This window comes from Cyprinus carpio, chromosome A1, assembly GCF_018340385.1.
Source record: "Cyprinus carpio isolate SPL01 chromosome A1, ASM1834038v1, whole genome shotgun sequence".
Classification (NCBI taxonomy): Eukaryota; Metazoa; Chordata; class Actinopteri; order Cypriniformes; family Cyprinidae; genus Cyprinus; species Cyprinus carpio.
In genome coordinates, this window is record NC_056572.1 from 610,048 (window position 1) to 623,033 (window position 12,986).

Below are 12,986 nucleotides of genomic sequence, written 5' to 3' on the forward strand. Positions count from 1 at the left end.
ATTTGTGTTCTGAAGATGAATGAAAGTCTTATATGTTTGGAATGACTTGAGGCTGAGTAAGAGATCACAGAATTGTTATTTTGGGTGAACTAATGCTTTAATACTTTTTTTATATATTGTCAGGCCAGCATAATTTTGTCATTCAGATTCAAATGTGAATGTAAAAAAAAAAAAAAAAATGTTCTAGTGGTCTGCCTTGAGAAACTTGAAAGAAAATACTTGGATTTTCATAGTTAACTCATTAAACTAAGATATTAATTACACATGATACATGCAATTATTTAAATATATTGTCCAAATTCATAAGATTAATAATAAATATTAAGAGGTGTTTCAATGTTTTTAAGAAATAAAAGCAAAATATGTTTTTTAAGGTTAAAAAACTATACAAATCTCTAATACTGAGTAGAAAACATAAACACTGTTTATTTTGTAGTATATACAAGGTATTAAGATGTATTCTCCAGATAATATTTTAATCATTGACTATAACAACATTAAAGCCGGTTGTTTAATTTTGGAAACAGCATGTTGTCTTAATATCACACTTAATATATTTCTCACAGTTCATATCTAAAAATATGTAGCTGCAACTGAATTTTAGGAACATGTTCTCTTGCGAGAGGATTGCCTTTTTTGGGACTTCTTTGCATAAAGAGTAACGTGAAAATCCCTGATTTAGCCTACACGATAAACAAAATGATTTATTCTAAATGGAAGCAGGGATATTTGACATTTTGTACTAATGAGTTTACATGATCAGTCAGTGTCACAAATTGTAATTTTTTATATTAATTAGTGTTCTATTTATAGTGCAGGATCTTTCTTTGTTTCCAGGTTTAATAACAAATCCAAGATGTTAAATAAATATGGTCTCAGACTTTTGGACCGCACAGTAGTTGTCCCATATAAAGCTATTAAAGAATATACAATTTGCTACTTTGTACCATCGTCTAAGTTGGAGTATGCATAATAAAGGAAATCTGAGAGTAATCCTCTGACTTTTGCAGTGGCTCTTGTCCCCATTTCTCTTCTTGTTGATCTCTTAAACTTGACTTTATCCCTTCACTCCTTGTCTTTTTGTTGTGCAACAGCAGCTCAGTTCAGCCTGGTCTAGTGAAAATAGTATCCTTGTTAAGGATTCAGATTTCCTTGTGCTCTGGTTGGCATAAGGTCGCTGCTTCAGGAATGAGAGCCTTCTGGAATGTTTTGCTGAGGGCTGTTGTGGTCATAAAGTTTTATTTCCAGACCCTGTGCTCGTCAGGATTTGTTATATGATGCAATGTTTGTTATAACATTCATCATGGGTTATATTTTGGTGAACTCTTGCTACAATGCTAGGCCATATTATCTGGATTCTCAGTGCACACATTGCCAGCCTATGCAGAAATGTGATTTTGTTTGGGTATAAATGTGCTTGTTGTCACAGGATGTTTAGACTGGTGGTGGTCAGACATTATTGTAGGTTAAGAATGACTTATATATTTAGTGTATATGGTGGCTACTTAATTTGACTTTCATAAACTGACATTTTTGGTATGTGAGATAGTCTGAAAGTGTCCTATAACAGTCAAGACTCTCCTAAGGTTAGTAATGGCAGTATGACCCATTTTACAATTTGGATGTTGAGTATTTAACATTTCACTCATTTCAAATGATCTTCTGTTGGCACAGATGCTGTAGATAGAGCTTAGTTTGTGTTAAACCCGGAACATTCCTTCATATAATGCAGCAGCTGCTGTCATGTTTATACTACTCGGCCTGCACATCTCTGTTTTTCTGATGAGACACATTGCGGTATGAAAATACATTCACCTTTCCTTTTGATTTTTTTTTTTTGTTCGCATGGCAACAATAAGAATTTTATTTGCCCTTCCAGTATTTCCACTTGCATGCATTACCACAAAAATGATTAGTTTAGTCTTTAGAAATGTATTTGAATATGTGCCAGGATGGTGCTTTTACTGTAAGTATTCAGCTTCAGCCGTTTGAAGTGTTCATTTAGGATTACATTATTATAGGAAATGGATGAAGGTTGCAAACGTAAATTTTTATAGTTTGAAGGCTACTTTGAAACAACTTAATTTTAGTCAAATTAATTATTTCCACTTGCCCCACCACAAAAAAAAGATACATTTTATTTTTAGAAATGTATTTTTATGTGTGCCATTTTTTTCTATATTAATTTATTTAGCTTGTTTAATTAGCTTGTTTTGATTACATGAAATGTGGAAATTAACACAGCTGTTAACTCTATTAAAAACAAACATACACATTTTATGTAGAATTGCTCAATTGATGTTGTTTTCAACAAATTGTAATAGATGCTTTCAAGACTTTCTTACAATTAAATTTTGACAAAACCTCATCGTTGTTACCCAGCTGCCTATGTTTAAATATGCAGAATCACAACAGCATTCAATTTAGTACAGAAAATGTTTAAGTCTACGAGGCCAAAAAACACAAGAACAACGAATGTAAGCTGTAGCGACATTGCGGCACAGTTCCATTAATTTGCCAAAAACTCTCTCACACTGGCCCCGAACCAGCAGGCCATCCATATTGTTGAGCTTTGGAATGTACGAGACTGATGTTTTCTTATACTAAGTTTGAAAAAACATGAAAGAATAAATTCTATAAACTTGAAATATATTAGATATTTTGTAAATTGTAAATATCAGATGAGACAATATCCAACACCCATTTCATATATACTTTTATTCCACAATCTTTCTTATTCCATTGCTCTCTTGCTCTCACTGTCTGTTTTTCACAGACACACACATCTCAGCGGACTGGAGTGATGTTACTTTGTCAGTATTGGTAACCATCTTCATACAGGATCTGGTATCCTTGTTGTAGCCTGTGTGCTTTTTTTTTTTAGGTAAGCGATGTGATGTCACTGCTAATAGCAGCGTCCTCAGGGCATACTCTGTGTGTGTGTGTGTGTGTGTATGTCGGTTTATATTCCAGCAGGCTGCTGCACTATGTCTATGTCTCCCTCTTTAAGGGTCTGGACATGCTGACTGAGGAAAAAGTGAGTCAGAGGGGGATAGAGAGAGAGAGAGAGAAGGGGGCCGAGCAGGAGGTGCTGTGCAGAGACTGCAGCTGATGGCTGAGAGGGGGGTGTATATAGAACAGGGGTTCATCTGCACTGTTGGGTTATTGCTCTCTTATATTGTTTTACAGGAAGGTGCTTTTACTGCATGCATTGAGGTTCAGCTTGCTGAAGTGTTCATTTAGGATTATATGATTACGGGAATTGAAAACTTGGGCTGTAAACTTAAGTTTACTTTGTTTTTGTGAAGCTGAAGTAGCCACAGGATACTTTGAAACAACTTGATTTTGGTGAAATTAAACATTTAGGATCCAAATGACTTTTTAGCTGACAAATTACACATTGACTTGATAAAGATGGGTGTTGAAAAGCAGTTTAGTTCTCATTTGATGCTGTCATTGTCAGAGCTGGGTAGATTACTTATGAATTTATCAGTTACTGATTACAATTACACATTGACTCAGTAATATAATCTCTCAGATTTTTGGTAACGTAATCTGATTACTTTTGGATTACATTGAGATTACATTTGTGCTAACCCTTATTTTGATATCACATATAATGAATTAGCCTAATTTGTGCTATTTTGACAGATAAAAAAATATATATATATTACAAAAAATATATTTAATTCACCAACAAGAGCCACAATAGCTTCTTTTTCAAGTGCAATCTATTAAAGGTTAGTAAAAAAATAAAAATGTACCTGCTGTAAGGGGTTTGCTAGTAACACTAAACAAAATCACATCTTGATTTTTAAGCATACTACTTAGAATTAAGTAAATTTAGAAAACAGCTACATTACAAAAAACAATTTGAAAAACGAAAATTAACAGCAATTCCCTGAAATTATTAATTTTTTACATATGACTGTATTTCTTAGCTAATTGCAACATATGAAGTCCACCTATCTTAAACATTTTAGCTGAGGAAAAACACAACTAATGCATATGAAGTCCACCACCAATTTAGCTAAACATAAAATAGTTGCATTTTCTCATGAGATCAGGTTGAGTGTGTTCCAGTAATTGATTTAATGGATTAGTTTGATGAGTCTGATTAATGCATATGAAGTCCAGACTCGGTTTAAAAAAAGAGCAGGTTCATAAATGTTATCGAAATGTCTCCGTTTGCAAAACAGAAAAATATTATTAACCACCATACGTGGACAGCAAATTAAGATGCACATTTAATGAAAACACCACTTTCTTAAAAAATTAATGATGTCTGTACAGTGATTAAATGCTATAAATGTTTACAAAATTTTCTCAACTGGAACCAGTGACTAGATTTTAAATTATTGTTGCATTTTTTTTTAACATTTGCACCCATTTTAGATAAAATAAAGGCCTTTGTCAGAGATTTTAGATAAAATAAAGGCCTTTGTCAGAGCCAGAAGCCTAGCAGGCAGCACTCCGACATGTAGCGCAGTACAAGGCCAAAAGCCTAGCAGGCAGCACTAAATGTTATCTGTTTGCAAAAAAAAAAAAAAACACTTTAAAATAAAACAAAATAAAATTGAAGAAATATTAATTTAAATTTAAGATTGTTTAGTTTTGGTGGAAAAAAAAAAAAAAAATTTTTTATAATAAAAAATAAAAATAAAACAAAATAAAATTGAAGCACTCTTCAATTACCCGTTTAGTTAAGTGTCAGATTTTATAGTTAAGTGGATGTGTTTATTATTGAATTAATGTGAATCTTAGGGAACTTTTTAATGTGTGTGATTGTGTATTTGTCCCCTCTGTGCAATCAACGTTTACCATATGTGGCTTTCTGTTTGCTGAATAAAAGTTTGGATCATATCTGAGAGATGTGGCTGCGTGCACCACCTCCCTCTGATTCTCGAATCACTGCGTAAATAAAGCTTACGACTGAAAATCGGCTTAAAAACTGTCTAGTGGGATGCTGGCCTCAGACTAACTTTAGAGAACTGAGGAGGGAGCAGCCAGACTCATCATTCATCCTTAATCAGTCCTGCTTTCCACAGAAGGGGTGTAAGACCATCCCACGATCCCACTGTCATTTATAATGTGTGTGTGTAACATTATCACACTCCTCTCATCTGACTAACAGTTGCCTTGGGCTTGACTCAGGTTTATAAAAGTGCTGTTTCATTCCCACTGTGTGTGTATGTGTGTGTCCAAAAGCCTGTTTTCTATTCCAGCCTAACAATAGGAGGCTTGTATTGTCATTTCTTGCTCCCGAGTCTCTCTGTCTCTCTTTTTTTCATTTTCTTTCTTCCTCTCTGTTGTTGTTTGTGTTGGACATGATTTTGGCAGAGAGGATTTTGTGTATTTTGTGTTGTGTTTTATGTGGTTATTTTTGTGGATATTTACTTAAAGTTTGCCTAAAGTTTGTATGTGTGTTTGAGTTGGAATTGCATTATTAGCTTGGCATTGAGGGTGAGCGATATTGATAAAAATGATATATTGATAACAGTAATTCAGCAGTATTTTGCTGAGTGTGTTTTCATGCTGGTACCTTGGCTGGCTCAGGCCTGTCATGAATGAATACATATGAAAGTAAAACCACCAGTAGGTGGCAAAGTCCCTGTCTTAATGGGTGATTCATTGAATCTTTAATTCAATCGATTTGTTCAAAATGGCTGATTCATTTAGAAACGAAACAAATGATATTTTTTATGACTGGATCATTGAATCACTGATTCATTCAAAAAAAGATTCATTTAGGAATGAAACTCCCAGTTTCTCTGAGATGCACAAATGCTGTGCTCCGACTTTCTTGGAAGCTCTTTTTGTTTAAAAAAAAAAACTAAAACCCAGACAATGTTGTGTCTAAAGTGTAACTCACTCAATATCAACTTCTTGTTTGTTGAACTGTTGTATAAAATCAATATCACATTTGCGATTGCACTCATGTGCTAATATTCAGGAAAATTGCTTGTGTAATATTATTACTTAACTATATCATATCTTATAAATATACAAAACAAAACCTATGCAGGGATATTTTTTGCTTTCATTACTTGAATTATAGCAGCATTTTAAATGCATTCTAATAGGCTTCATCACACAGTTAATGCTTTTGGACTTTCAAGATGTGTTTTTGTTTGTTTTTTGCAAACTGAGTGAATTATTTGATAATATCAGCTCACACATCCTTAAGTTAACATATTATCATAGACAGTAAATATCGCACACCTCTACTTGGCATTAAACAGAAACATGCTTATTGCCTGATAATTCAACTCACTGTTCCTTTGAAATGAAAGGTCACAATTATTGACAAGCCTGACATCACTTCCTATTTCCTGTGGATGTTTTCACAAGGTCCGAGTACACACTCACTCACATTCCTATGTGTGTTTAGAGTGATTGTGTGTTGGCATGTCAGTTGAAAGCCAGCAGGCTTATGTTTCTTCATGCTTTTCTGAGAGATCAAACATATTAATGCTGTTTTTCTGAATGAATTTGTATATTATTCTGTCTGCCTCTCCTTGCTCGACCTTCCGCCTGCTGTACCCAGTTGAAATCGTGTCAGGCATGTCTGGCTTGAAGATGTGAAATGCACAAACACAGGCGCTGCACGTTAACCTTCTAGAAAGTTCCTTTGCTTCTTCAGTCTTCTCCTGTCTATAAACTCTGTCATGTCCATCTTGTTTCTTTTGTTAGTGTTTTTTTTTTGACAATGATGAGGTGAGATGCAGGTTACATATGCACATGAAAGCAGATCTGCATTTCCAATATTTCTTAGCTGCGTTTGTGTCTATGTTTTGTCAAGGCTGTCAGGCACAGATGGTAATTTTTATGCTAATTTTCATGCCTCAAAACAATGCACTCTCAAAAACCTGACAGGTCCAAAGGAATGAGTATATGTGCGTGTATGTTTCACATCGGTCATGTGCGCTGCTGAAATTTCATATTCACCTATCAAGCCAAAAGCAAGAGGATCATTGAATTATCAAGATGTTTTATTAATGCTAGAGTGTTCTGGTTGCCAGGGTGATGCTATACAGTTTCTAGGGTATTCTGGGTAGTTACTGGTGGTTACTTCAGTCCCAAAAAATCCCAAATTAACAGGGATTTGTTCAAATCCCAAATTTTTAGGATTATGGAAGCCTGTTTCTGCTATTGAATAAAAAATAAAACATGTAATAAAATGCAATATATAAACTCCAACTGTAAGGAAGTAGTCAGTTTTTTTTCCCTCAAAATTGGACTTAATGACGCACAAAAAAAAGGCAGAATTGCAAGATGTAAATTCACAATTGCGATCAGAATTGTCAGATAAAAAGTCGCAATTACTGTACTTTTTTGTACAATTACTGAATCTCGCTGCTTAACTACCATAATATGATGCATTGTTGGATATGTTAACTAGTCACAACTGTTTTTCAAAACCATAGTAAGTTCTATTGTACAAACTGCAGTGGTTCAACAATAAAACAAGATGGTAGAGTACACTGAAAAAAATGGTGTAGGATTTTTTAAAAACAATTTCACTAGGCTTGTTGCGTAGTTACCGGTGATACACGGTGTTTAAAAACCCACCTACCGGTCATAGCACTTCACCGTCCCCAGAAATTAGCCTATAGCAGTAAAGCACTTAATTCAGTTAGTGACTACGTGCCTTCGTAATTTGCGGTAAGCGGAAACTGCCGCAGTAAGCAGCATTGATTTCATTTATCATTTGAGGAGATGAGGCGAGCTAACTGGCAAAGGATGGCGGAAGATCTGGTTTCAAAGCGAAATGCAAAAACTATTTGGAAATATTTTGGATTCAAAACAAATGCCAACAGGGAACTGAAAACGTTAACGAGGCAACCTTGCCTGATGAAAGTGGCAGCATCCGGAGGTAACACTTCGAATTTACACGCACATCTTCAAGCACACCACAAAAATGAAGCGGCCAAGATGGGTCCAGCGGCAAAAAATCGACCATAAAAGCCTGACACACAAACGCAGACTTCAATAAGTGGTGCATTTGCGCGATGCACAAAATATAAAAGGGACAGTGCGAGGTGGAACACGTGCACTGACGCAGTGACGAAATACATAGGTGGGAGGTGTGAAATGTCGTTTTGCGGAAATACTTATTGTAATAAATGGTGTTTTTTTATTGTTTTTTGTATTTTTATTAAGAATAAAATAAATTAACCCATGATTAATTCAAACAAAAATGAATTGCCGCTAATTAAGGTGAAAGTAAATTGAGACGTGTGCAGATCTGCACGACCGCATTTTCGGCCACCCGAAATCCCCGACACGCAACCCCGGTGACACCGGGATTACCGGTTTTTTTACACGTCGATTAACCGGTGGAAAAAATCCGTCACCGCAACATCCCTAAATTTCACAGAAATTGATAGTAAATTTCACAATTGCAAAGAAACTGCAAGTAACACATTGCATTAAATGTGAAATTTAGAAGAAGAAAGACTGAACTAGTATTTTCTTGTAAAATGTACTCCAATAATCTTTTTACAACTTTGAGAAAAAAAAAAAATTAACAGTGTTATTGCTTCTGCTTTTTTATTTTCTATTGTTATGCATAGATTTGAATTTATAGATGCAATGAAAGATATAGATATAGATTGTACAGCATGTTATCTTGATTATTTTTTCATCTACAGAGTGATTTGAAAATATGTTGGCCAAAGGCCTGTTAAACTGCAGATTGCTGGTTTTAATGGATATTAATACAAATATATTGCTACACAATCTGATCAGGAGTTATGGAGGTTCACAGAAATAAAATAGAGAGAGGGAGAGATAATCCCTGTGTAAGCTGTTTTATGTAATATTGAGACTTTGCTGTGATTTGTCAGTGGTAACTTTTATGTCCACAGGTCAACACACATTTTTGCTTTTAGTTTGACTGTTTTTTAGAGGAAATGCTGGGAACAATGGACTCATCTTGCTGGCTATTATAGAACATGCTAACATACACACACACACACACACACACACACACACACACACACACACACACACACACACACACACACACACACAATGTGTCCGGCCAGCTTACTCTTTTTGTTTCACTCTGTTGTGTCTAGCTGAAGTTCCTTTCAGCCTCCTTGTTGTGTGTGTGTGTGTGTGTGTGTGTTGATGTTGCTCTAATGGCTTGTAAGTCATGTTTATTGTGGCCCATCCACTCTGCTCCGATCTGTGTTGAGGTGACAGGCATCCTGCACCTTTATTTTTAAGGGGCTCTTGGCGAAATGAGAATATAACGAGACAAAGAAAATTACTACATTTCCAAATATATTGTTTCAATCTTTAATACAGTACACTTTACAGTATGTTGTGATGCCTAAATTCAGTAGAGGACTTAAAGATGATTGATTTTAATTTATGCTTTTATTTAGTTATTTCAAGCTGAAACCATATGTTTCTATGTTGTTCCGCAAGGATGCATTACATTGAAGTGAACTTAAAGTCAGAGTCACTGTTACAAAAAAATCTACTTTTGTCAACTGAATGTGAGTTGGCTTTGAATATGACATACAAAGATTATGGCATCACAAGACCAGAGTTGTGGAACGTCACCTCCATCATGATGACATCACTGAAACTTTATCCATAAAGGTACGGGGCAGTAATAATTGCATGTTTTCATGCTCAGAGAGAGAGAAAGCCCTCTCCAGATGTTTGGCATTTGTGATCATGTTTGAGGAGGATGGACTGGTTTTTAGTGATGTCCACCATCTCCCTCCCCCAATCCCTGCCTGCTGCTGCAACAGGAAATGCGTTTGGGCTCATGTCAGGTCCTGTGTGTGCCTCTGGCTCTCACACAACACATTGTGGTCATGTGTTTGTCTATGAGAAGGACAAGAATGCTCCTCAGTGTGTGTTCCTGAGCCAGGCTACATGCCTTTTATCTGCACCATTGCTTCCTTGCCCTATTTCTCATAGAATTAAAGGGATAGTTGTTCCAAAAATGAAGATGTCATTATTATTTAAATTAATGCCATTTCAAACTTGTGTAATACAAAAAGGAGAAATTCTGAAGTATGCGCTGGTTGGTCTCCACAACATTTTCACAACATTTATATAACCAGGAATGCATGCATGCTTTTCAGTCTGGTTCTCATGAGAGCACCTGGAGATTTTATTAGGTACTCACACTGCACATAGTGTGATCCATATAAAAATAGAATTAATAAAATTATAAATTAACTATACAAATAAAATTTAATAAAATTATAAAGTTATAAATAAATGTGATGATAATATATTTTAAAATAAAAAATAAGTATTAAATAAAATATTATTATTTTATAGTGCACCTAAAAATACAATGCTAATATTTATTTTTCAGCATTTTCAGAACTAAAATCAGCAAGCTAAAATGGTGATTTTTACTTTAACAGCTGTCAACCATGTCGGTCTGAACTTCTTTACCCAGTGCATTGTTTATTTTGATCGCTTATTATTATTATTATTATTTTAGGTTAACCTTTCCTTTAAACAAAATTGCTGGTATGTGTTATGTGAACTGAACAGAATTCCCTCCACATTTGTCATAGCAAAGTCAGTCAGAAATATTCCATGTCTGATTCTCGCATAACCTTTAGCTGTGTGTTTGTCTGGTGTGACAACATAGATTTATGATGTTTCATCATGTTCAATCTCATGGAGGTTATTGGGGGATGATATAATCTATGCATACTTGTCGCTCTTCATATGAGCAGTATCAGAAGAAGCAGCCTTCATCTCAGCTGTGTTTGACGTACATCAGCATTTTCTTCTTCGATCAGCAGCAGCACAGAAGATACAGACTATTAGCTCAAGTGCATGTGTGCGTTTCTGACCTAGCTGAATTTTTAGGGACAACATTTCTGAAACTTTTCCTATACAACTGTATATCTTATAGTCATTAGAATTAATTTATAAAAATAGAAGTATGCACTAAAAATATTTCTTGAAAGCTGCATTCTGTAACTTTTTTCTTCTCCTAAATCAATTATTGAGCAAGTACATAACCAATCAGCGTTCAAAACTATGGTTCACTTAAAGTGGGAACTAAACCTCTTTTCCAAATTGAGAATTTTATTTTTAGCTCCTTCATCATAAAATTATAACATGTCAATTTATGTGGTCACCAGTGGTGATCTCAGCAAACAAATCACATGCAAATTAATATTTTTGGTTGCAAATGCAACCGTTTTAGGAGAGTTTGGAGCCCTGATTCATCAGCTTTGTCTCAGATGTGTCTCTTTAAATAGAAATAAAACAGACCCAAATGAAACACTTGTTTATATGGAGTTATAAGTAGCACTTTACAGTAAGGTTCCATTTGTTAATATTAGTTCATTAGAATGAACTAACAATGAACAAAACTTCAAGTACTGCATTTAATATTGAACGTTGTATCTATTAATATTAGTCAATGCACTTTAAACTAACATGAACAAATATTAAACATTTGTTTTTACTAATATGGATAAAGATTCATAAATGATGTAATACAATATATATCAGCAATGTAAGCCGCTTGGATAATAGTGGCTGCCAATTGCATTATTGTAATGTAATGTATGTTACATAAAGCACTAATGAATGAGACCTAATAGTACAATATGGATACTAGCATATCACACATAATTTGGTCTTGAGAGACTTTGATGAGAAATGTTTGAGATGTTTTTTTCTTTTTCTTGTTGGGCATTTCCAAAAAGCCTTTATTTTATAGAAAACAGTTCTTGATGTTTCTTTGTAAGTTGTTCAGATCAGCGTATGGGTTCTAGAAATCTAGGTTCGTTTAGGTTATTCGATGGCATTAAGCTGTAAAACCATATTTGGAACATTTATTTTAAGAATGCAGGGGTGAAAACAAGGTAAATTAGGCAGCGTAAATGTGTACGTGTGTAGAAAGACGTGAAACTGGGACCAACTAAGTGCATCTCAAAACTTCTAGTATGCACGTAGATTGTTTATACAGATGTTGATGGAAACCCATAGTGCCGTGGGTTTTCTCTTTCTTTTTTCCCTCTCTGTTGCCTTTTGCACTCGTTCTCACTATCTCTCTTTCTTTTCCTCCCTTTTTTCTTTGTCATTTGGCAGCTGTTGCTTGGCACAGTGCAATGTGCTGGAAAGCAAGCCTTTGATATGAAGCCTTGTGTGTGCGTGTTCTCTGAAATATGATCTTGATTTGCCCTTTTGTGTGTATATGTTTATGTGCATTTTTGTTAGTTTTTTTTCTTCCATGACACTGATTGGATGCACTTTAATGGCATGGGCAGAGAGATGTGCAGTTATGAGCAGCAGTTAACTCCGACTCGACTATACATGTTCCTCCCTGTTTCTGCAGCTAAATAAATGTCCTTTAATCTAACCAGTCCGCCTGTTTTCGTCTCCCTCGCTTTCTCTCGCCCTCAGCGGGATGTGCTTCACAGAACTGTGCTGTATGTTTTAGATTTGCGCAGTTGGATTATTTAGCAGGTCATATTTACTCCTGTTCTGTGTTGTTTGTTTAACATTTTATTTTCGGCTGCTAAAACTGTCAGTCAGTGTCTGGGTTTTATTTGGTTGTTGATTCTTGATGCTTTCTTTGGCATTTCTGTTGAATGATATTGAGATAATGTGACACACACACACTGTTAATCCACAAACTAACTGTCTGTTTCTCTGTTTTGCAGGTAGGAACATCGTCTGAATGTGACAAGCACCTCTTCCTGCAGAGATAGAGGTATATTTGTGTGTGTGTGTGTGTGTATGAAAGAAGAGTGTGCTGTGTTTTTCTCAGATGGGTAATTAAAGCCTTCTGAAAATGACATGCCAAGAATTCTTAATTTTCCCCTAACATTCCTGCTTTTTTGCTCCTTGTAAAGACTCCAGTGGATTTTAGGGTGTGTGTGGGATTATAGCTGTTGTGTCCAGATGCCAAACTCTGTCTGTTCTAAGTGCTGCAGAATTCATTTCTTTAAGTGAATTTAGGAGTGGAAAAGAACTGAGCT

The 12,986-nt window shown here is 35.2% G+C and overlaps 1 protein-coding gene across 5 annotated transcripts in view; it reads left to right on the forward strand.

Annotated features, from left to right (window-relative positions):
- LOC109101088 (amyloid-beta A4 precursor protein-binding family B member 2-like) overlaps window positions 1–12,986 on the forward strand; it is a 44,814-nt gene that overhangs the window by 1,828 nt on the left and 30,000 nt on the right. For all 5 annotated transcript variants that reach the window (XM_042776117.1, XM_042776166.1, XM_042776228.1 and 2 more), the window contains exon 2: window positions 12,669–12,718. The gene's annotated coding sequence lies outside the window, so the exon portion shown is untranslated. The remainder of the gene's footprint in view (window positions 1–12,668; window positions 12,719–12,986) is intronic.